Raw genomic sequence first — 957 nt, 5'->3', positions numbered from 1 at the left:
TTGACATTCAGGTTAAAATCGCCAGTTATAATAATGTCTTGGATACCAGTATCGAAAGCTAGATGTATTGAGTCTGTGAGAGCGGAATGTTGTTGGGGTGTGGTATTTGGGGGTCTGTAAAAGGCTCCAAACAGCAGAGGCCGTTTCGAGACAGTAATTTCAATCCAAATACATTCAACACCAATTATTTCTAAGTAATCTCGCCGCATATGAAAAAGGGTTCCTTTGATATAAACCGCTACACCCCCATGTCTATCTTGACGGTCTTTGCGTTCGGGAACTTCGAAAGAGATAATCAGAAGATCTGTACTCGGAATATCATCATTAATCCACGTTTCAGTGAAGGCAAGAATGTCGAAATCGTTCAATTCAGTATAAAGGATATCCAGCTTGGGAAGTAGGCTCTGAACATTGTAATGGACAATGAGAAATTGTGTTTTAGGTCAATGTCGGAATCGACAGAGGAAGTGACGGAGGAGATTGACGATGTCCGAGACGTCGATAGCGGGCCTGGATTTGGATGGACATCGCCTGATAGCATCATGATAAGAAGAACAACCAGTGAGTTCGTAAGCAAGCATGTACAAATCAACCGCTTGGTAAACATAGTGTTTTTCAGCTGGGCTTCACTTGGTGGGAATCGGGATCGCCTGGAATTTGTCTTAAACTTGATATGGGCATGTTGGGTAGCAACAAGATATATAGAGAAGGCAGACCGGTGATCTTGATGACAGTGAATGGCGATCATAAAAAGTGTTAAAAATCTGAAGTTAAATTTCGGGATACTCAAGCTGGCTTTGACTTTTCTTAGTTTCATGTTACTCCACTGGGGATGATGTAGGGAAGGAGATGAGCCAGCATGAGTATGATGTTATCGAAAAGAGACAAGAGATAATAAGCCGCCATACGAGAGAAAAAAGAAAGGAAGTAAATGAAGTAACTGATGATTGATAATAT

This window comes from Dreissena polymorpha, chromosome 9 (assembly GCF_020536995.1).
Source record: "Dreissena polymorpha isolate Duluth1 chromosome 9, UMN_Dpol_1.0, whole genome shotgun sequence".
Taxonomy (NCBI): Eukaryota; Metazoa; Mollusca; class Bivalvia; order Myida; family Dreissenidae; genus Dreissena; species Dreissena polymorpha.
Note: the sequence above shows the minus strand (reverse complement) of the source record.